The 23070-nt window shown below is 43.3% G+C and overlaps 1 protein-coding gene across 1 annotated transcript in view; it reads left to right on the top strand.

The window, feature by feature from the left end:
• LOC145418008 (uncharacterized) overlaps positions 1–23070 on the top strand; it is a 268292-nt gene that overhangs the window by 158819 nt on the left and 86403 nt on the right. The window lies entirely within an intron of this gene.

Raw genomic sequence — 23070 nt, forward strand, 5'->3', positions numbered from 1 at the left:
ATGGAGGGGAATGTGAAGTGAGTGAGCGAGGGGTACGAGGAGGAAGAAAGTGAGGAAGTATGAGGAGAAGAAGAGAGAGGGGATTTATGAGAGGAAGAGAGAGGGGACTTAGGAGAGGAGGTGCTGAGAATGGAGCGAGGTGGAGATGTGTGGGGAAGGGATGCAAGTGGGTTTTCTTTTTTCTTTTTTTTTTTTCCTTCAATTCCAAATAACTTTATGACCATGTTTTAAAACCTAGCAATGAAGGTTCGTTGGTCACAGAAGCTCCCTAACACCTCTTCCTTAGCAATTTATTTTTGGATATGGCTGGATAATATCCTTTTGTATGTAATTTATGCAGAGTATGGCGATATCGGAAGGATTTATGTAACAAAGAAGAGTACCACCAGGTGTAATAAACAAAATAAATCGCTTAGGAAAAGGTGTTAGGGAGCCTTCCTGACGAGAATAGGGGGCCATAGTCTCCTTGTACCAACATCAGGCAAATAAATTCAACTGTGAGAAACCCTAGGCAGCTAAATGAAAAACGTGTAATAAGCATAAATAAATCTTTAAGAAAAATGTATCATAATTACTTTCTTCTCATCTGACGGAACTGGGCCACTCCCACAACCTGAATATCACAACAGGGTAACAATATGTTCAGTAAGCATTTGTTATGAGGGAGAAACGAGCCTCCTTGGTTGCTAGTCAAATTAACCTTCCACTCTGACTTCGCCTGGTCATCAACTGAGCTGAAAGGGGTTAGGGATTGTTGCCAGCTTAAACACATTATACCTGGCCTCCTATGTAAAGAAAGAAAACACGCCACGCTACTCCTCGAACACGCCCCCTTACTCCATTCAAACACGCCCCCTATTAATACTCAAACACGCCCCCTACTGATACACACGCTCCCTAGTAATACTCAAACACGCCCCATACTTCTTCTCGAACACGCCCCCTACTAATACTCAAACATGACCCCGACTAATACTCAAACACGCCCCCTACTAATACTCACACACGACCACTACTCCTACTCAAACACGCCCCCTACTCCTACTCACACACGCCCCCTACTAATACTCAAACACGCCCCCTATTCCTACTCACACACGCCCCCTACTAATACTCAAACACGCCCCCTACTAATACTCAAACATGCCCCCGACTAATACTCAAACACGCCCCCGACTAATACTCAAACACGCCCCATACTTCTTCTCGAACACGCACCTCTCCTCCTCCTCCTCCTCCTCCTCCTCCTTAACCAGTAACTACGAGGCCGTGATCGATACGCCTTCCTGCCTGTTGGAGGTGTGGCGGTTCAAGTCGCAGGCAGAATACTGATGAGCCAAAGAGGATGATGAAGCTTAGTTACACTGCAATGAGGAAGCTGGGGCTGAGAGATTACTGAATGCACTGCTGAGAATAAGTATTACAGGAGATGATAGGGAGCTCTGACTGAGAATGTGGTGAGGATGAGGATAAATGAGTAAATGAATGTAGAGATGCAAGTGGATGGTGAAGGGGAAGGTATGAATAATGTGCTGTGAATGACTACCAGAGTGAAGATCTAGGATGCGATGAGGATGATGAAGATAATGCAGTATGAACAATGAACAACAGTATGGTGGTTCAGGTCGAAGGGAGAATACTGACAGGTTAATTGGGATGATGATGATGCTCAATTACAAGACAATGAGGTCATGTGAGACAGATTACTAAACACACAATCGAGGATAATTACAGGAAGATAAACTTAGGACGTCTGATCTAAGATATGGTAAGGATGATGGTAGTGATATATTCAGATAAGATGTGAAAATGAGAATACCAAAAATAAGGAAGATTATATTGTTGATTATTCTGAATGCACTGAGGATACTGGGGGGATTTTTCTATCGCAAAGTTGAGAATAATTACTAGAAAATAACAACAAGGAAGTTTTGATGGAGGGTATGGCGAGAACGAGGGTATAGAAATCTGTAGATGCTGGGAGAATAAAGAAAAATATACGCAATGTGGTGCTGAGAATGATTACCTGAGAGAGAAGATAGAAAACTTAATTCAGAATGTGGCAAGGATGACGGGAGACGAAAAAGTAAAAGCAAGGACGAGATAAGATGCATATGTGGATTAAAGGAGGAGATGAGAAGGTGAATGTGTAGATGCAGGCTGGGGAAAAGATGAAAGTAAAGATGAATCAGCCACACTAATGGAAAGATGATACAAGATGATAAAGCTCTGTTAAAATGAAGAAGGCAGAGTTTTGCAGAAATAAATATAATGAAAAACACTACCGTATATATTTACCAGAGCATATCAACAGGGAATTCTTATCTATAATTTGATGTAATAATGGCAGTATAAATGGGCCGACCAAAGATAAAGGAAAGACGATGAGGCTCAGAGGACGTAGGTAATTAAGGCAATGTTGTCAATAATTACCGGGGAATATAACAACAGGGAGCTTTGATGTGCGACTCCATGACGAGAAGAAAATGTAAAGTCAATTAAATTTAGTGATAAAGCAATAAAGCCCGGTTACCTACAGTTAATAATAAAACAATAAAGCCCAGTTACCAAGAAATGATGCTGTTGGGGGAAACGGATTACTGAATGATACCCAAAGAATCACTATACAGATCTACATCAATTTCACATACAAACAGAGATGTACATGAGCGACCCACACACTAAACTAGATGATGATGAAGTTCTGTTACTAAGCAAGAAAGAGCCTGAGGGACGCAGAATACAATTAAGGGAATGTTGTGAATAATTACCACAGAATTATACAGTACAATTATTCACTTTCCACATTAATTTGGCCCAGAATTTTGGCACTCTGCATCCTGTTTCACGTAACCTTTTATTTAATTTGGTTTTCCTTGCTCTGGTCATCTTCTGTAAACAAAAGTAAGAAACAATACTAAGACAGGACAATACAACAGCTCTACATTCTTTTCACTGCTCTTCTTCGTGACTAGTACCTTATTCTAGTGTTAACCTATTGTTCCAAATGAGTATTCAAGATGGGGAGATGGTAGTTCTGGACAAGGATCAGTTAAAGTTAAAAGGGGGTAATTTTGGCTCAAAATATCGGGAGGATGAGGACAAGTGTGTGTGTGTGTGTGTGTGTGTGTGTGTGTGTGTGTGTGTGTGTGTGTGTGTGTGTGTGTGTGTGTGTGTGTGTGTGTGTGTGTGTGTGTGTGTGTGTGTGTGTGTGTGTGTGTGTGGCGGGAGGTGGGTTGAGGGAGAACATATTAAACACAGCGCTAAAAATTATTACAACAGAGATTAAATCAAGGAATTCTGACTACGATATAAGAATCAGAAGTTGATGTAAGTTTATTCAAGTGTCAAAGAGGAGAATACCAAGGAGATAAAGGGAGAAATATCACTGAATACACTATTATCAATCCTAACGAAACAAGGCAATAACAGACCTACCCCACAGTCCTAAGGATGACGGAATATTAGAGAGAGAGAGAGAGAGAGAGAGAGAGAGAGAGAGAGAGAGAGAGAGAGAGAGAGATGGATGACCTCAAACCACTCCACCAAACCACTCTAACGGACCCAGAAAGTGATAAATGGCTCCTTCAATTATCACAGTACAATCATTCGTCAAGCAAACCCATGTGTCCTCAGTTCCTCCCCTGTAATAAACCGCGTGTGTTTATTTTTATCAGCTGATGGGGTGCTAAATCGGGAGGCTGTAATTTAGCGGGTTCAGCGGCCGCCTATACCCCTTTCACTCTAACCTGGCCTAAAATTGCCATCTCTCCATCTCGAACCCTGCGTTATGATGGCAGATTAACGCTAGAATACGATGCTAGTCACGAAGAAGTGCTATGACAACGAATGGACAGCAGTGAAATCATCTAACCCTGCCAACGAGCTATGTGAAATAAGTTGCAAAGGGACGAAAAAAAACTGGACCAAGTTAAGGTGAAAGGAGTGCAGTATCGTTTTCTTTACCCCTTCATACCGAGAACGCCTTATGTGTCTCCTCCTCCCTTCTACCAGACGATTTTATTCAGCTTAAGGAGGAGGGGGTTAGAGAGAGCTTTACTTTAACCCTTCAATCCCGTGACACATTTTCTATTTTATTTATTCTACCACCAGACGATATTATTCAACCCCTGGGCAGACCTCTCGTAGTGAAGGTGTTAATGAAGGCTATTTATAACCCCTTTAGTTCGAAAAGTCTCTCCTCAGCTGAACAAGAAATCATATATACACAAAATGAACAAACAAAAAAAAGCATTATTGAATTGTAGTTAATTTTTTTACTATTAAAGGTTCTTTCTCTATATATATATTGGTCAGGGGTAAAAAATAAATAAATAAATAAAACAAATAAAAGGTACGATAACATAAGAGTGAACAAGTTTATATTTTTCCTAATTTTTCACGATGATAATTTCTTGCGTGTAATTGTTTTAAAAGTGTCGAAAATAAACATGAAAAATATATATAAAATGCTAGAGAATATTAAGGCGTAATGTGAAAAATACATCGCACAGGAAAATATGTTAAGGTCCCTTGAAGGTGAGAGGTTTATGCTGATCTAAGAATGACGGAATATTAGAGGGAGAAGAGAGAGAGAGAGAGAGAGAGAGAGAGAGAGAGAGAGAGAGAGAGAGAGAGAGAGAGAGAGAAACAAGTAGCATTTATCCACCACAAACCGACATACCCATGAAGAAAGACACAAAAAACACATGAATAAAAAAAAAAAAGAAAAAAAAACAGCCAACAAAAGAAAAATCATCAGAACCCACTCCCATTCATCTTCTCCCAGTGTCAAGTCAATAATTTTATCCCACTATTTTTTATTAAATTTTTTTCGACCTGTGAGTTACTGTGGACGTAATCCAAGGGGACGGGGGAGTTGATATAATGCCTTGGGACGTAAAAAAAAAAAAAAAACTCTGATTTATGATGATCCCTCTCCTTTTCACTCCACCCTAACCAACTGCAGAAAAACCATTACGTATATACACTTTACCTGGTCAGAAAAAGAATATGACACTTTTCCCTCTCGATTCCTAGCTCCTGACACTTCCCCCCACCCCTTGCTACTACACGTAAGACGATATTGCACACCTTGTGACATATCCTTCTCCTTTCCACACCTTCAGAAAACCATTACAGCTATAGGCTTACCTGGTCAGAGAAAGGCCTAACACTTTTTTTATTCCAACATCTTCTAAATTATTTCAACGTCTGATCTACTGCCACCTTATGATTTTATCCACCTTAAGACTGACCATTCTCCTTTACACTCCTTCCCACAAGACACACAAAAATAGTACATGGACTGACTTACCTCATCACACGATAATTCTGCAGCTCCTCTTGACTCTTAGCCCCTGGTCACTTCTTCTGATTCTCCTCGGATTCTCATTAAATTCTTCAATACAAAGGTGTCATTTATTTTATCTTGTCACCAGGTTTATTTATCCATGCTGACTCATTTATCGTACTCTGGTTAGATGGCCGACATTACTTTCTTAGAGCATGGTAACTTCTTAACTAAGGTCTTTTTGCTACCTTGCTGCCACCAGACGATTTAATCCACCTCTAGACAGGCCCGTCGTACTGAAATGGAGAAACACAACATCCATTCAAGCAACTTCCAATACTACTTCAAGGGACATATAAAAAATCATTGTATATCATAGACAGCATTGAAAGGGCATAAGATAAATTAGTATGTTGCACTTCACACTACACACTGCCACCCTTCATACTGCCATATATCACAGAGCCACACAGTCGCACTTGACACACCAACACCTCACACTGTCACACTTCACACACCAACACCTCACACTGTCACACTTCACACACCAACACCTCACACTGTCACGCTTCACACACCAACACCTCACACTGTCACACTTCACACACCAACACCTCACACTGTCACACTTCACACACCAACACCTCACACTGTCACACTTCACACGCCATCACCTCACACTGTTACACTTCACACGGTTACAGTAAAGTTACATAGCACACTGCCACACTACCTAATAAACTCACACAAACTCATTTCTCTCTCTCTCTCTCTCTCTCTCTCTCTCTCACACACACACACACACACACACACACACACACACACACACACGAATATCTAGCAAGAAAAAAGGTGATACGAGCAAAGCTTCTTCTTCCTCTACTTCACTTACACCTCTTCTTCTTCCTAGCTCTCCTCCTCCTCCTCCTCCTCCGTCTTGAAATTTTCTTCGCCCTTCTTCAAATACATAAGTTCAATTTTTTTCTTCTTCCTGCTTTATATTTTTTCTTCTCTTCATCTCCAATTTTATTTTCTCCACATTTGTCTTTCTTCGTCTTAATTATTTTCGTGTCATTCTTAATCCCCTTCGTCTTCCATCTTATCCTTCCTCTGCGTTTTTCTCTCGTTCCGTTTATACACATTCCTCTTTTTTTTTCTTTTTCCTCTCCCCTTACTTCCAGCGTGGAGAGAGAGAGAGAGAGAGAGAGAGAGAGAGAGAGAGAGAGAGAGAGAGAGAGATCCGTATCCAGCTCCGGCGATAAATATTTCCCCGGACCTTCCGCTCATGTTATATTCAGCCAGCCAGCTCAGTTCTTAGGCTCGACCCATGATGAGAGAGAGAGAGAGAGAGAGAGAGAGAGAGAGAGAGAGACTGACAGCTGAGCGAGTGAAAGCAAGAGAAAGCACAATAATAAAATAAAATGCCAAGCGAACTTAAACAGAAACCTTGAAACGGAAATGTGCGAATACCAATACACTACAGAGAGAAGCAATCTTAGAAATATTATAAAACGAAGAAATAAACTATAGCAAAATAGAAACGAGATTATAAAACAGCACTTTATAAAAACGGAAATACCAAAAGCAATTATGGAAACTGAAAATAAATAATGAATAAATAAATAAATATGGGATACGCCAAACACATGTCAAGGTAGAAAGTGAAAGCGAAAAAAAAGTATCAATCAGACAGAGAACGTGGAGAAGAAAAGGTACACATAAAATTAAATCTAAAGAAACAGGTGACAATAAAAGGTAAACACAGAAAGTAAGTACAGAACCGTAACAGAGACAAGAGCAAACAGCAGACAGGAAAAGGCAAAAGGATAAAAAAACAGCAGAATAATAGAAGCAACGAAGAGATAAAGGACTGAACTATAAAATAAAGAAGAGAAAACACTAAACACCAGTACTGACAAAAGTAAGCGTCTGGCGTTCCCTTGACGTGTAGGTAACTAGACAAAAGACAAAGGATCAAGACAAGAGTTGGTAAAGAAAAAAAAAAAAAGCGATAATAAAACAAGTGAGAAATCAAAGTATACGAACAACACCTAACTAACTCACTATGACCCTCACGCTGGGAGAAAAAAAAAATCACCGCCTTCTACAAACTGAGACACAAATAGAACAAAAAGCAGACGACGACAATAATTTGAAAAAAGGCAGACATGGTGACCAGAGCAGAGACCCAGTAAACCAAGAAACCACATAAGGCGAACTCCCAGTGGACCAGAAAGATGGACAAAGAGGCCAAAACAGAACATAATTCAGACAAAATGCCACACAGAGAAAGAACATTACGGAAGGAGAACGCAGGTAGAACAGACGTAGAAAGATAATAATAAAAAAAAAAAAAAAGTTAGAGCCATCCATTGAGCTTATCATTATTAACAGCTAATAATTTCGTGACACACACACACACACACACACACACACACACACACACACACACACACACACACACACAAAGCCAAATCGAATTCAGCAATAACCCAAAGCCACCAGACCAAGACCACATCCACCCAAACCCACCCGTAGAGTCTGGCATCAATAATTCTTGCGCTAGGGCGTTTGGGGGAGGCGAGAGAAAGAGTACCGAGTTGAGGTGAAGGTGGGAATCATATAATCGATGACCCAGTGCCGGCAAAGGTAGGCAGGTGAAGTGTTATTACCAAGTTTGGGTGGGTACTTTCCTGAGCTAAAGTGGGGTGCTGTAATAAGGTGTGGAAAGGGTGGAGGTAAAGGTGTGGGCAGGTAGATCATCATTAATTGCTAGGATAAGAATACGTAAATAAATATTCTCTCTCTCACACACACACACACACACACACACACACACACACACACACACACACACTGCACTTCACACTGTGCCACTTCATACTAGTACACTTTATGGTTACACCTCATACAGACACAGTCCTCGATACCACATCTCACACTGCCACCCCTTACACTACCATACCTCACTCTACCACACCTCACACTACCACACCTCACACAGCCACACCACACACTACCACATCTAACACTGCTAAATAACAAAGCTCAACACCTCACACTGCCACACCTCACACTACCACAAATCACTGCAACAACTCAAACAGCCACATCTCACACTCCAACACTTCTCTCTGTCTGACCTCACATTTCCACTTTCTTTCTACATTTAAAAGTCTCTCTCCTGTCTCTCCATCACTCACTACCCTTCACCTCCCAAACCTAGAGAGAGAGACTAATTTATTCAAGACCCAATACTTAAACGTGTTAGCTGTGGGCTTGTCTCTTGAAATTTCTTCTTCTCATGCCATGTTCCCCTCGTCAGGCGATGTGTTTTTACGAGAGAGAGAGAGAGAGTGCAAATAAGAGAGCGACTAGACAGGAGAGGTTGCCTGGAAAGTCTGTAACGAGCTCAGTAGGATTCTCTCTCTCTCTCTCTCTCTCTCTCTCTCTCTCACTTCTTCCACATTCCCTCCTTCTTCTTCTTGATTTCCATTCCTTTCTTCCCATTCCATTCCTTTCTTATGCTCTTCTTGACTCTCCGTCTTCATCCTGTTGTTTTTCTATCGCTCTCTCTTTCCATCTTTTTCTCTCTTGTTTTTCTCAGTCCTCTTCCTCTTTCTGATTTTCTTCCTCTTTCCTCTTCTTTCTTCTTCCTCTTATTTTTTTCCCCTTCCCATTCCAATATCCACCTTTCCCTCTCCCCTTCCTTTTCTTTCTTTCTCTCTTCCCCTCCTCCTTCCCTCCGTCGTTGTCTTCGTCTCTACCTTCGTCATCATTTTAGACCTCCTCCTCCTCCTCCAACTTTCAAACATTTCTCAGACCTTTACCCTGCTCTCTCTCTCTCTCTCTCTCTCTCTCTCTCTCTCTCTCTTGTGATTAGTCTAATTATTGTTTCATTCCCTCTCTAATTGCTCTCATTTATCCCATTACCTCTTCTTCTTCCATTTATAGATCTTCTCCAACCTCTGCAGTCTTTCTCCTCTTTTTACTCTTATTCTTCTCTTATCCCTTCTAATTTTCATCATCTCTCCTCTTTCCTCAATATTCGTAATTCCTCTCACCACTCCTCTCTCCTCTATTCCTCTTTCCTCTTATTTCCTTCTACATTTTCCGTATTCATCCTTCACATCCCATTTCCCAATCCTTCTCCTGCTTTAATATCTTTCTCCTAATCTCATAAAAAGGATATCAAAGTCAAAGCCCCTTATCCTGTATTCCTTGTAATAGACTGATGGAGCTTCTGTTTTTCCTCAGCAATTTTCTGTAATCCCTTTGTAACCCATTTTTCTCCCTTATTTCTTCGCTCATTTCCTTCCTACTTTCGTTTCTCTTATTTTCCGTTCTTCCTTCTTTCTTTTCTGTCTCTTTTCTCTTCCTGGTTTTCCTTCCTCTTGATTCCTCCTTCACTCAGTATTTTTGGTGCAGGAGAGGGACCGATTGAAGGGGGCGGTGGAGCTACCCGGTTGTATAAAAGGTCCCCAGTCGCCTCCCCATCCCCCGAAAGGAGGATGGTGGACTGCGTAATGACAGCAAGTTTGGCCTGCGATCCACTGGGGTCACATTCAAAGAGCCCTGAGGTGCAAACTATTCTTTTCTTCTTCTTTTGCTTCTTCTTATTCTTCTTCTACTACTACTACTACTACTACTATACTTCTCCCGTACTACTTCTACTACTACTATAACTAGTCTACTATACTGCTATTACTACAACCACTACTACTACTACTACTACTACTACTGTTACCACTCAGTCTTTCAGTTAACGTTTTTTCATTTTTTTTTAAATTATGTTCCGTTCTGTGATTAAATACTGTCAATATTCCCTTTCCATTCTAGGTTTCTTATCACTTTAATATTCCCAAGATTTTTGTCCTGTTGCTGTTAATTTCACGTAGTTCAATGGCTGAAAAAAAAAAAAATCCTAAAGCTCTATATCCTCCCACAGCACTTCTTCGTGACTAGCATCATACTCTAGTGCTAGTCTATTATTATGACTTTGTATTTAAGACGACGAGAGGGCAATTTTACGCCAAGTTAGAGTGAAAGGAGTATAGAATCTTACCTAATTTCGCGGCTAATGAGGTTACCTGTGTCTTATCCTTACTTAATTTTTCCTTCTCTCTCTCTCTCTCTCTCTCTCTCCTCCACTATCCTTGCTCTCATTCCCTATTCAACTGAAGCCCTCTTTTTCTCTTCCCTCCCTCCCTCCGTCCCTCTTTCATTCCTCTCTCCATTTCTCTCCCCGTTCTTCTCCCTCTATCATTCCTTTTTCTTGCTTCAATCGTCCATTTCCCCCAACTTTATTCTTTCTCTCGCTCTCTCTCTCTCTCTCTCTCTCATATCATCCTTCCCCTCATCTCCAATCTTTCTCCATACTTCTTCCTCCCTCTATATCCTTCTTTCTCTTTCTTTACTCCCTCTCTCTCTTTCTTTACTCTCTTTTCTTTCACCCTCCATCATCCCTTCCCTGATATTTTACTTTTTCTCTCCACACCTTCTCTCTCCCTTTCCTTCTTCCCTCCCTACTCTGTCTCTCTCCCTTCTCCTCTTCTTCTCTCTCCCTTCCCTTCTCACTCCCTACTCTCTCTCTTTCTCCTCTCGCCTTCCTCCCTGATTCCCAAGTGTTGTATCCCTCAAGATTTCCCTCCCTTCAGTAATCTCATTTCCCCTTCTCCCTTCCTTTCCCCCTCATCCTCATCCCTCGTCGCTTCTGCCCCTCCCCCTCCCCGTCTCTCTCTCTCTCTCTCTCTCTCTCTCTCTCTTTTCTTCTTCTCTGTCTTCTCATCACTTCTTCCTTATTTCTGCTTCATATATCTCATTCTTCATCCTCATCTTTCTTATCAATTTTTCTTACTCCTCATTTTCTCTCTTCTCCTTCTTCCTTCTTAGCCGCCTTGTCATTCCTTTCCCTTCTTCCATCATCTTATTTCACACACGTTATTTTCCCATTGTCTCTTCCTCATTTCGCATTCTCACCTCTCCTCCCTCCTCCAATCTTTTACTCCTTCTCAAAGCCTTCCAATCCCCCTCCTCCTTCTCCTCCTCCTCCTCTTCCTCCTCTCCCAGCGTCTTCCTCATCTCTCTCTCTCCATCTCCTCAGACTTCCTCCTCCGCTTCCTCCGCTTTATTATATTCTCCCTCAAAGCTTATTTTTTCTCTCCCTCTCTCCCTTCAGGTCATTATCTTCCTACCCTCCCTCTCCTTCTACCCTCATCGTCATCATCTTTGTCGTCGTCGTCGTCGTCGTCCTCCTCCTCCTCCTCCTCTCTTCTGCCCTTCGGCCTTCATAAACTTCAATTCTGAACTTCCCTGAACTTCTTTTCCTTTCTTCTCTCTCTCTCTGTAACATCTCAATTTCCACTGCCTCCTCTATCTCCACCTCGGCCCTGCTCCTTGAAATCAGACTCCTTCACTCCTTCCTTCCTTCCTTAGTTTCGCTCTCCTCCTTTCTTTCTTATTTCGTTCCTCTTCCTTAATTCCTTCGCTTTTAATAGCGTTTCTTTCCCTATCCTTCCTTCCTTACTTACTTTCTTTCCTTCCTTCTTCCTTCCTTACTTACTTACTTTCTTCTTTCTTTCCTTCCATCCTCCTTCCTTTCCTGCCGTCCTTCCATAATTTTTTCCTTCACTGATATTAACTTCCCTCCGCCCCTCACCTTCCCTTCATCTTCCTTCTTTCCTTCACCAGCTTCACACTCCTTCCATCCTACTGTCTCTTCATCAACATCTTCCTTTCCTTCTTTCCTTTGCCAATTTGATCTTCCTTTCTTTCCTTCTTCCATCCTTTCCTCCTTTGGCTTTTCCCACCCTGTCTTCCCTCCTTTGCTTCCTTCGTCGCTCCCTCCCTTCGCCTCTTTCACCTTCCTTCCCTCCTTCCTTCCTTCGCCTCTTTCATCTTCCTTCATTCCCTCCTTTCTTGCACTCCCTCGTTTTCTCTCCTCCACACTTCCTTTCTTCCTTCTTTTTTTCCTTCCCTCTTTCCTTCCTTCCTTCCTCCTATCTTCCTTCCTTCCTTCTTTCTTTTGTCTTTCTTTCACTTCTTCCGTCTTCCATTCTTTCTTGGATTCTCTCCTTCCTTTGTCTGTTTCTTTTTTCTTTCTTTTTCTTTATTTCTTTCTCTATTTCTTACTTTCTTTCTTTCTTTCTTTCTTCCTCCTTTCTTCCTTCCTTCTGTCCCTAGTCTCTTCCCTAACCACCACTAGCTCTCTCAGACATAAAGGAGACAACTGGCCCTCCTTCCCTCCTTCCTTCCCTCTTTACTTCCTTCCTTCCTTCATTTCTTCCTTATTTCGTATTCCTTCTTCTTTCACATATATTCTTCCTTTTTCCTTCTCTTCTTTCCTTTTCCTTTTGCCTCTTCCTCATATTCCATCCTTTGTCAGACTCTCACATATATTTCATTTTCTCCCTCTCTCATGTTTCTCCTTCCTTCTCCTACCCTCCTTCCTTCCTTCCTGGTTTCTTCTCCTTTTCTTCCTTCCTTCCATTCATCCATCTTTCCATTTACTCACCCGTCTATCAACCATCTATCCATCCATCCACCATTCCATCCATTTATTTTTTTTTCTTTCCTTCCTTCCCTCCTTCCTTCCTTCCTTTCCTTCCTTCCTTCACTCCCCTACATCTCCACAACCTGTCAGCCCTCAGACATAAAAGAGAGAGCGAGAGGTGGTCTTCTTGCGCTCTGAAAGCAGGGAAGAGGAAGGTGTGTGTGTGTGTGTGTGTGTGTGTGTGTGTGTGTGTGTGTGTGTGTGTGTGTGTGTGTGTGTGTGTGTGTGTGTAACGGTGTGTATGTGTGTAGGCTATATGCGTTCCTATGTGTATGTGTGTACGCGTTTCCGTGTGTGCATGTATGTGCACAAAGCTTCACCATGCAATTGCGCCGTGAGAGCACTTATGCAAGCAACATGCGTTACTTTACTGAAGAGGCAGGATTTTACCTTGGGGAGTTCGCAACAACACAATATTTCACCCTTACCCCCACCCTCACCCTCACTCCCACCCTGACCTTCACCTTCACCTTCGCTCCCACACACATCCCACCCTCATTCTCACCCTCACCGTCACCCTGGCCATCATTCACACTCCCACCATCATCCTCAATTCCACTAACATCCCACCCTCATCCTCACCACCATCCCACCCTCACCCTTATCCTCACCACCATCCCACCCTCACCCTTATCCTCACCCTCGCTTTTCCCCTCACCCTCATCCTCACCCTCACCCCCAACACAACACTGCACAAAACACACATAATGCCCGTCCCTCCTGATTTGTCATTGTTTTTTTCCTTGTATGTTATGAAAATGCTACACCTACTCTGTTGTTTACTTCAACATTTTTTTCCCTAGATAGGAACTCAGGAAAAATCTTTACACTTTTGCAACAGTTCCCAGAATTTTACGCTGAGACAATGCTGACAACACACGATGAAAATTCTTGTACAAATTCTTAAAACTCTGTAAATACTGCATGATTTATACATGGAAAGGCATTTTACAAGTCGGAGAGAGTGTCCACCACCCCTTCCCCCGCTCTTGACCCTTTTAGTAGTCCATACGACACGCGGGGAATACGTGGGTGGGAATTCTTGTAAGTGCTGTCGTATTACCCCACTTTATGAATGGGTAAAGCGTGGTTGTGTCCCCCGCCTGAAAATGTTGTACAAGACCAGCAATAAGGTTCTGGCCCAATTCTACTCCCATGTCAGCAGCTCCCAGGCACGATGCTACCCATACTGTACACCTTCTGCATACCTGGCTGTGGATGGCTTACAAATGGGCTGGTGAAGATTTCCTTATGACGGCTGAGATACTGAATATGAGCGAATGGTGAAGCTTTTTATTTCCTTACTTTCGGGTAGCATCGATCATCAAAGACAGACAGATACATAGGTAGATAGAGAGATATGAAATAGACAGAAACAGATAGACACAGACAGACAAACAGACAGGCCGACACACAGACAGACTGACTGACAGACGGGTACGTATAATTCACACGGCCATTTGTATGCATAAATATTTGCATCCAGGCCAACTGATAATCTGCCAGCCATCAAAGCATTCAACGACGACCTTGACCTTTGACCTTAATTAACAGTTTTGTGAGTTTTTAAAAATATAGTTACACCAATTTTAACTCGTCAACACCATTAACCATTTTTTCATTTCAATCCATCTGCCACTAGACGATTTTATTTGAGGATTAAAATCAACTGATATGGAGATAACAGCCACTCTATCCAACCCCTCCAGGTCGTAAAGTCTACCCTAAGATGAATAAAATCGTCTGGAGACAGCAAGACTAAAAGTGGCACTAACGACGAGATAAGAGTGAAGGGAGAACGATGGCTAAAGGTACAAAAATCCCTCTGGTTCGAAATCTCTCTCCGAAACTGATCAAAACCGTCCGGAAATAACAAGAATAAATTATACGACGTCCAAGGAGAGGAGGGGTGAATGATAGGCTGACAGACAGACGGACAGATGATATTCCAAGTTCAGTTCTTCCCTAGCAACCAAATTAGCGATGAGAACATATTATTTTAACCATTTCTGTCACCTAAGAGTACCTGAAACACACACACACACACACACACACACACACACACACACACACACACACACACACACACACACAACTCAAACAGAATACTCTCATCAACTGCACAAGAAAAACAGCCATCAATCTTCGCAATACAGTTATGAAATGGGTGGATGCCCCTCTTGCCACACGGCCCCCCAGCGTCCCCTCCTCCTTGACGTAATGATGATAGTAAAGGAGACGAATGTGGCGAGGAAGGTGACAGATGGGAGGGTAAGTGTGCGGTGGGAAAGATAGGTGAGCACTCCTCTCTCTCTCTCTCTCTCTCTCTCTCTCTCTCTCTCTCTCTCTCTCTCTCTCTCTCTCTAAGCTGACGGAAGCCTGCAGGAGACACGCTCTGGGAGACACGGTAACTAGACAGCAGGGAGGATAATGGAATGTGGGGGAAAAGGTGAGTAAGTGTGAGAGCTAGTGAGAGAGAGAGAGAGAGAGAGAGAGAGAGAGAGAGTGTGTGTGTGTGTGTGTGTGTGTGTGTGTGTGTGTGTGTGTGTGTGTGTGTGTGTGTGATGCGACAGTAGGTAGAAAAAAGTAGAGAAGCTGTGTGTGTGTGTGTGTGTGTGTGTGTGTGTGTGTGTGATGCGACAGTAGGTAGAAATAAGTAGAGAAGCTAATAATCTACCCATATGATACTCGATTCTCTCTCTCTCTTTCCGTCTCTCTCTCTCTCTCTCTCTCTCTCTACATCATCAGCAGCAGCAGTTTGAGTATCCACTGCAGGACCGGCCTATCCCTACCGAAGTGGGGACGATACAGCCAATGTATCTCTACCAAGTTGCTTAGGCTGTCTGGTAGAGATTGTATGTAGGGTGAGAAGTGCTTGTAAGTGTAATTGTAGTGTTGAAGTGGCTTTGGATGTGTGTGTAGTCTGTGAACCAAGTGTAATCGGCCCGCTCAAGCCGACTGGGTGCAAGCATACTTCATAGTATGCAACACTGGTTCAACCACAGCACCCCTGATGTCCGTCAAAGTAGTACGTGGCCTGAAGAACGCTCCCCAAAGTTTTTTACCCTGGCAGGGCGCGAACCCTCGTTCTTCAGTGAACGAAAACGCGCACTTTATCACTGTACCACAGAGGGTCTCTCTCTCTCTCTCTCTCTCTCTCTCTCTCTCTCTCTCTCTCTCTCTATATATATATATATATATATATATATATATATATATATATATATATATATATATATATATATATATATATATATAGTACATAAAAGCCATGTGGTGCCAAAATTACTAAAAACACCGTATGCCATTCATCTCTACAGCCAGGTTATATAGCAACGGCAGGATAAAACAAAATAAAGCACTCTTTCATTCCACCTCTACCTTCCCCGCACCTCCCTCGTGGAACAGGAAGAGGATGGACCAAGCGCACACACAGACATAATATTTTCTCTGTAAACCCGACCCGGCAAAGAGGATAACCTTCACGCCTGGGAGAGTTAAAGCGTTTTGTGTTGCTGGCAATGAGTGAGGCGGCTGCCGAGGTGGAATTCACGATAAAGAAGACCCCTCCTCCCATTACTGCCGCTGTTGTTGCTATGGTCGGGTGCTCGATCACAGTTTAGGTAATCTATTTTAATTCTAATCGTGTGCAATTTGGGGGACATATGGTTCCCGCTATACACCAAATTTTCTACACACACACACACACACACACACACACACACTCAACTCTCTCTCTCTCTCTCTCTCTCCCTGACGCCGCGGGCTGGGAATTCGCACAACAGGAGCCTCCTCTGTTGCCAGGATACCGAGGTCACTACATAAAGAATCATTTTTAACAATTTCTTACGGAGAACGCTAGTCTGTTTACCCTAACTTGGCTGAGATTTTTTGGCCCACTTTCACCTTATTTCCCTCAGCTCATTGGGATTTTAACACTAAAGCTACACATCCCTTAAATAATATGCGATTATTATTATTCTATAGTTCTCTCACCTTAACTTGGCCCAGATTTTCGTTCTTTTGCATCCTATTTTCCGTACTGATATGGCAGGGTATGAGAACAGTATGGCTTTACATCCTTTTTCACTGCACTTCTTCATGACTAGCATCACAGTCTAGTGTTAATCTCCTGTTACAGCTCAGCCTTCAGGATAGGGGAAAGACACCTTTAGGACAAGTTTAAGTAGCAAGAGTATAGTTTAAAGAGGTGGTATGGGGTAGAAGGGAAAAAAAAAAGATAGCCTAATATAAAAAGATCAGGAGAAAGATAAAGATAGGAATAGAGACCTGGAATAATAAAATAGATATACTGGGTTTTTATTGAATGGAGGAAAGTGGTAGGTGTCTACATGACCCGTCTGATGGTCCGGACAACTCTAGTATTCTGTTGCAATTAATGTCAGGCTCTTTGATTCAGCTGTGACTGAGTAAAATGAGCCTCAGAGTTTTAACAGACCATCATCATCAATATCGTCATCATCATCATTATCATCATCATTGTCATCATCATCGTCCTGACATCATAAAACACTTACTCCTCCTCATCCTCATCATCATTATCATCATTATCCTCATCATTATCATCATCATCATCATGATCAACATCATTCCAATCTTAATTCCAGTCTCAGAGCTAAAGCACTAAATCCTATCATCATTATTATCATCATCATCCCAGCCTAAATTCCACGCTCATTTCCTCCCGTTGTCGTGTGAATTCCATAATAATTTAACAAAAGCCTGATTATACAGTTTCAGAACATTACAGAGGCATGTTTAACCCCGGATTTACACTCTGATGCCAGCAGGAGTATGCTAGGTTGGGCTCATTAACATTTGCTTATTATCGCCATCACTTTCACCATCATCATGCCCTCATCTCAGCTTCCCAAGTTGCAAAGGGTGGTTGGATAGTGTGATGATGACGGGAGGCGTGACAGTGTGAAATGCAGCAGTGTGAAGAGAATGTGCGTGTTTTGGGTTCGGCAGTATGAAATGTGTGTGTGTGTGTGTGTGTGTGTGTGTGTGAGAGAGAGAGAGAGAGAGAGAGAGAGAGAGAGAGAGAGAGAGAGAGAGAGAGAGAGAGCAGTGGCAATGTGTGTTGAGACAGTATGTGGTAATGCAACGTATGGTGTGGCAGTTTGAGAAGCGACAGTGTGAGAAGTGTAAGTGTGAGGTTTATAAGTAGAAATGTCTCCTATACAGCGATCATTTTTCTTTTTTTACAAGCTAAGACACGGGATAAGAAACCTGGGGATTTTAAGTAATTTTAAGAAGTTACCTAAATAACCTAAAATACGGACTACCCACTAAATCGCCTTGCTGGGATGATTTATAAATATCTGGTTATATCTCCATTTACCTATATGCTTAGGGGTATTGTTCTCTCCCTCCCTCCCTCTCTCTCTCTCTCTCTCTCTCTCTCTCTCTCTCTCTCTCTCTCTCTCCGCCAACAGGAGAGGAAATAAGGAGGGCAGAAAAATACACGCAAACTCTCAAACTCACTTACACACTCAGGAAGCCCCTTCAGTTACACACACACACACACACACACACACACACACACACACACACACACAACCGGAAACCTGCACGAGCACTTCCGCATTAGGTGTTTAACGGTCGGGTAATATTACTGAAGAGAGAGAGAGAGGAGAAACAATACTCTCTCTCTCTCTCTCTCTCTCTCTCTCTCTCTCTCATTCGCAAATTCAGTAAGCTCCCTTATACACTTATACACACATGCGCGCGCACATCCAATAAGCTCCCTTATTCACACACACACACACACACACACACACACACACACACACACACACACACACACACCTAATTACTCTCGGCCCACAAACATTTAATATATTTATGAAGCCTTCCCCTCAGACTCACTCTCTCTCTCTCTCTCTCTCTCTCTCTCTCTCTCTCTCTCTCTAATGGAATCCCGTCAAAACTTAAACCAAACCTCTTTACTCAGCTTAATTACACTTCTAAATAATTCCAAGGCTGAATAATGGGTCTCTCTCTCTCTCTCTCTCTCAATAAGAAAACTCAAGATCGACATCATTTACATCAAGAACATACGAGAGGATAATGAGACGTATAATGTACAATAAATCGCTAAGGAAGATGGGCTACGAAGAATCCGAAGCCATAAGACATCATCGTCGTCATCATCATCATCATCATTACCACCACCACCACCACCTTCATCATTCCCATCATCGCTACCATAGAAGATGGGTAAAATTTCAATGCATGTGTTCCTCAAGCCAGATCATCATCATCATCACCACCACCACCACCACCATCATCATCATCATCATCATCATCATCATCATCATCATCAATCATCATCATCATCATCATCATCATTATCATCATCATCTGGCAAAATTCCAATACACATCTACCTCCTGCCTGACCCACTGCTATTTCCTGATCTATTTGGGTCACCTCAAGTCCCCTGACCTATCCTCCCCCCCTCCCTCATTCTCCATCATCCCTCATCTTCTCCCTCACTCTCCCTTACTCCTCTTCTTCTTCCTCACCCCCTCAGATCTTCCCTTCATCTTTCTCCTTTCTTCCAGCCTCCCCTGCCATCTCCACTCCCATACATCCTCCCCCCCCCCTCTCTCTCTCACCGCTAATCCCCATCCTTCTCTCTCCTCTCAGATTTTTCCTTTCCCTTCTCCTTCACATCCAACCTCTCACATCTCCCCTCCTCTCTCCCCTCTCCCTTCCATCCCTGAGCTCTCTCCCTCTCCCTTTCTCATCATCTTTCACTTCTCCCCACACCCCAATTCCCATCCTCTCGTCTTAATCCCCCAAATCTCCCCTTACCTCTCCCCCACCAGATCATCCCAATCCTTTCCTCTCTACCTTCCCTCACCTAAACCTTCCTTCCCTTCCTCTCCTTCTCCCCCCCACCCCACCAAAAAAAACTACTCTCTCTTCTTGTCCTTTTCAGCAGACTTTCCCTTCCATCTTCCTCCAGATCTTACCTACTCTCTCTCTCTCTCTCTCTCTCTCTCTCTCTCTCTCTCTCTCTCACACACACACACACACACACAAAGACTTCTCATTTCTCCCTTCACAATCCTCCTCCTCCTCCTATTCTTCTCTCACTGTATTCATCCATATTTCACTACCACTATTACCTGTCTCGTTCTTTCCATTCGCTGTCTCTCCTTCTCTACCTTCTTACTACCAGTCTAATCTTACCTCTGTTATCTTCATTATGTTTACACTTCCTTTATCATGTCTCCTTTACGTCCTCTTTATCACGTTACTTTATTTCTCCAGAGCCATTTACTAATCTTTTTCAGTCTTCCTCTTCTGTTTTTCCTCTTCCTCTTCCTGTTTCTCTTCTTTTTCTAACATTTTCTCAACTTTGTATCTTCCACTTCTCTTCTTCCCTCCTCCTCCAAATTTCTTCCATCTTGCTTCTCTCCTTGCCTCTCCCTCCCTGCTCTCTTTCTCCTTGCCAGCCCCTCCCTCCCTGCCTAGCACTCTTTCTCTTCCTTCTTACATCTTTTTCCTGCCCCTCCCTCCATGTCTCCTTCATCTTTCATCTCTCGTTGCCTCTCCCTGGCTGTCTCTCCCTCCTTTCCACCCTACTTATTCCTCCCTGCCTGCCTCTTTCTTCCTCCCTTCCACTTCTCCCTTTACCTCTCTCAACTTATCCATGCATCTTAATTTTCTTTCCTCTCCTTCCCTGCATTCCGTTCTCATCCTTCCTCCCTACTTTTTCCTCCTTGCCACTCCCAGCCTCCCTCCCTCCCTCTCCATCCCTTCAACTTCTTTCTTGCTTATCTCTCCACGTTACTTTCACCTTGCAGCTTTCTTTAACCCTCTCTTGTTTCCTCCTCTCCCTCTCCATCCCTGCCTGTCTTCTCGCCTGTCCTTTCTTTACCCCCCGGTCCATCCAGTAACTCCCTCCCTTCGGCTTTTTCTCACCTCTCTTTCCCCCTACTTCTCCTCCCTCTCTCTACTTCTCTCTTGCCTTCTTCCCCCTTTTCTCTCTTCCTCTTTCTCCCTGGTTCTCTCCTCTCTTTCTCCCCGCCTTCCTCCTTTTTCCTCCCCATTCTTCCTGCCTCCTCGCCTACCATCTCAGACATCTCATCTAAGCAGGAGTGTTGATGAAAGAGGAGGTAAGCCTGACGAAACAGGAGGGGAGGGGGATTCAAGGGAGCACTAATTCAACTAATGCCTTGGTCTTACTGGGATTGGCTTGGACTACAGGTTTTAATGGTCTTCCCCTCTGTAGCTGTTGTGATGAGGGGTGGTGAGGGTGGTGTGACTGAGGTGTGGGTAGGAGGTTAGTGTGTAAGGTAATGGGGGAATGTGATGAAGGTTAGGTGATGGAGTCGTGAGGCTCAGTTGTGGGATGGATTGGAGGTTGGACTGGTGTGTGTGATGTGGGCTTGGTGGTGAAGGTGGTGAGGTAGAGGTGTGAGCTGGAGTTTGAGGTGGAGAAACAGGGAAGATGATGAGCGTGAACTGATGTGATGTAGGTGGGGTGGTGGAGGTTGTGAGGTTGAGGTATGGGTTGGTATTGGTGTGAAATGGTGATGAGGGTGGGGTGGTGAGGCTGAGGTGTGGGATGCAGGTTGACTTGGTGTGTGAGGTAGTGAATGGGGGAAGGTGATGAGGATGAACTGATGTAATAAGAGTGAAGTGGTGAGGGTGGGGCAGGCTGGAAGGAGGGGTAGGGTGTAGAGTGGGTGTGATGACTAGGCTATGTGGTGATGGTGACGGAGGTGTGGTGGTGATGGCTGCGTGATTATGGGTTAGGGTGGGGACGGTAATAATGGGTGGTGAAGGGTGGAGTTGTGATGAGGATTAAATAGTGGTGAAAGATATGATAAAATGATAGGGGAGGGGTGGCAAGATACTAACAATAACTGGTGAAGGGATATTTAGTTAGGCTGAGAAGGTGAATAGGATCAGATAATGGTGAGGTTGTGATGGTGATATTTGTGGTGATGAGAACTGGGTGGTAATCTAATGACTAGATATGAGAGGTCTGGTTGGGTAGGGCAGGGGATGAGGAGGGGTGGTGGTGTGGATTATGTGGTGGTGGTGGTGGTGGTGGTATTGCGTGGTAAATAATTGCAGTGGGGTTATTGGTGATATGAGTAATTGAGAGAGAGAGAGAGAGAGAGAGAGAGAGAGAGAGAGAGAGAATAAATATAAGACTTATCTGAAAAAATAAAACTGACAGGCAAAAATACAGCGAGAGATAATTACACCACGAATAAATGAGACGTGAGGGAGAAGGAAGAGACAGTGAGAGACAGAGAGGGAGAAATAAGAGGCAGAGAGATAAAGCCGAGAGATAGAGGAACAGAAGCATGACTTAATTGGACGGGAAGCCGGAAGCCAAGAGGAAGAGGAAGAGGAAGAGGAGGAGGAGGAAAAAAGGGACGCTGGAGGAGGAGGTGGAGGAAGGAAGAGGATAAAAGGGAAGGCTGGGAGAAGGAAGAAGGAAAGCAAGACCTGAGAAAAAGAAGAGGAGGAAAAACGTGCGGTGGAGAGAGAGAGAGAGAGAGAGAGAGAGGAAAAAATGGAGAACTAGAGGACGAACAAGGAGGGAAAATGAAGAGGAGGAGGAAAAGGGGAAGACGGAGAGGAGGAAGGAGGAAAGGAAAAACTGGTAAGGAGGAAAAGGACAAGAGAAATTAAGAGAGAAAAGTACACAGGGAGGAGGTGAAAATAGAAATGAAAAGAGAATGACAAAAAAATAATCTCGATACCCTTGTGTAGTTTACTTTCACAGTTTACCTCTCTCTCTCTCTCTCCCCCCCCCCTCTCTCTCTCTCTCTCAAAGCCTTCTAATTTTCTCATTTCCTGTGTCGGTTCACTCACTTTATATTTTCCTTTCTCTGTTTTTTCCCATCCTTGTCTCTCTTCCTCGCTCTCTCTTTTTCCCATCAACTTTTCTCCATTTCCTTTCTGTGCCTTTTGCTTTAATATCCTGTTTTCTTTCGTCCATAGTCCTTCCCTCTTCTCCATTTCCCTTTTCACTTTGGCCTAACTCTCTTTTATCTTTAATCTCTCTCTCTCTCTCTCTCTCTCTATGTCTAACTCCTCGGTGGTGGTGGGAGGGGGGACGCCTTCCTGTGGTGGGGACGGGTATATAAATTTCCCGTAACTCCTTTTCTATCCCCCGAAAGGAGGATGGTGGATTGCAGTAGAATGGTACCTTCAACCTGCAGTCCAC

The sequence above is a fragment of the Coenobita brevimanus genome, chromosome 14 (assembly GCF_032717465.1).
Source record: "Coenobita brevimanus isolate Jiangsu-jjx chromosome 14, ASM3271746v2, whole genome shotgun sequence".
Lineage (NCBI taxonomy): Eukaryota > Metazoa > Arthropoda > Malacostraca > Decapoda > Coenobitidae > Coenobita > Coenobita brevimanus.